Here is a 2,022-nt window from a genome sequence, read left to right as displayed (position 1 = left end):
CCAAACTGCAGAGAAGATGAACCCCCCCCCCCCCCCCCCGGTGTTCTCCCAGAGGCTGAGGGTTTTGAGTGGTGTTTGCAGATTCTTTTGGCCAAATTGCCTTTCATTTCTTTTATTTCTTTGTTTCTTTGTTTCTTTGTTTCTTTGTTTCTTTGTTTCTTTGTTTCTTTGTTTATTTGTTTTGCTGCTTCCCGCTGCTCGGCTGCAGCAAAAGCCGAAAGTGCCGCCAGCGCGGAAACCAAACAGCAGCAGCAGCGCGCAAACAGCTGCTGCCACTCAGCAGCAAGCCGCGGGGCCCCACAGCTGCTGCGCCAGCTGCTGCAGCGCGCTGCTGCTGCAGCACGCTGCTGCTGCAGCACGCTGCTGCTGCAGCACGCTGCTGCTGCAGCCCCAGAGCGTTTGCAGGCTTCAGCCGCGCGCCGCAGCTCCTCGCCTTGCTGCTGCTGTGCTGCTGCTGCAGCGACGCAGCAAGCCAGATCTGCTGCTGCTGCAGCGACGCAGCAAGCCAGATCTGCTGCTGCTGTAAAAACCGCCCAAAGGCCTCTCATGAAACTCGTCGCATGCACTCGCAAGAGCACAGTCTGTTAGCTGCCAATCCGGGGGGCGCCCCGCATGCATGCAGCCACTTAGCCGCGCTGCAGCAGCACTCAGGGGGCCCCGGGGGTTTCTAGTTGCTAATTTCTGAATCTTTAGCTCGAGTGCGCAGGTGTAGATACACCCTAGTTTGGAAGAAACACGAGAAAAGATGCAATCTTCTGAAATGCTCTTCGTTCCAGTTCAATATTAGCACAAAAAGGGCTAATCTTGTGGATATTAAGCCACAAAAGATGCTAATGTTGTAAATATAAAACAAAAAATGCTCTTTATTGATTTTTCTGCGGGTTTCAGTGGCTTGGCGTTCGTACATCCAGCGGAGGCGCACAGAGTGGCAGCGTTGAAGGCTCCGACTGAGCCTTCCGCAGCATCAGTGGCTGAGAAAGCTGCTTAAATATTTTTTAAAGGATAATTTTGCATTTATAAAAATATTAAAAAAGGCAATTTGAAGGTAAAAAGGCGCATTTCAAGCGCGCGCTCTCGTGTACGTACACTACTGGTCTGGCTGCTGCGTGGCACTGCCGACGGCTCGCGCAGCGCGAGCTAGGCGAGCTCGCCTCTACCATAAATATACTTTTGTTGTTTTTTTAATTTAAGAAAAGGAAAAAGATCTTGAATAAAGTTCTAGCGGCGTCCTCGGTGTTGCGCCGCCAGGGGTATTGGCGGCTGCTGCTTTCCGCAGTGGAGTTGTGGGGCGGAAGGGGGAAATTCAGGAATGCCGGGGAAGCGAGGCGGCAGTGCAGTCTAAAAAATTGCATTTTTTGAATTTCGGAAAATAAAATTAAATATTTTGGAGAGAATGCGCGGGAAAGCTGCGCAGGCTGTGCCTATTCGCAGCGTGAATGCCGGTGCCGCCAGCAGCAGCACCGCTGGTCACCTGCCAGGAGTGCAGCGGGAAGTTTCTTCTGCGTCGCGCATTCTCACCGGCCCCTGTCTATCTTTTTTCTTTAATTATTCCAACTTTAATTTGGATTAAAAACGCAAAATCGCCTTCAGGAGCAGCGAAAGAGCCAGCGTTTGGCTTGTCCTGGAGGGTCACCTGCGCTGGGCGCGAGGTAGCCGCGCGCGCAGAGGCCGTGCGCGGGGGCCTGAGCTCGTTCTTCCTCTTGTGTCCATTTTCTCTTCCCTTTTTGCATTTTGCAGAAAAGACTTGCAGGTAAAGGTTTCACAGGTCCGAATCGGAAGGTGGGCAGCAGCAGCAGCAGCAGCAGCAGCAGCAGCAGCAGCAGCAGCAGCAGGTTTCGCAGCGCGTGGCGTTGGCGCAGGATGTTGGCCCCGGACTCCCTGGCCGCGTCCGCGGCGGCTGGGGGCTCCGCCGGCAGCCCGTCCGCGGCGGCCGCGTCTTTGGCGGCGGAGGGGGCCCCCCAGGGGCCCCCGCAGAGCCCGCGCAGCGCAGAGTCCAGCGAAGCCCGCGGGGGGCCCCCCCCG

Source organism: Eimeria necatrix, genomic scaffold (genome assembly GCF_000499385.1).
Source record: "Eimeria necatrix Houghton genomic scaffold, Enh_scaff57, whole genome shotgun sequence".
In the NCBI taxonomy this organism is placed as follows: Eukaryota; Apicomplexa; class Conoidasida; order Eucoccidiorida; family Eimeriidae; genus Eimeria; species Eimeria necatrix.
This window is presented reverse-complemented; position numbering follows the sequence as displayed.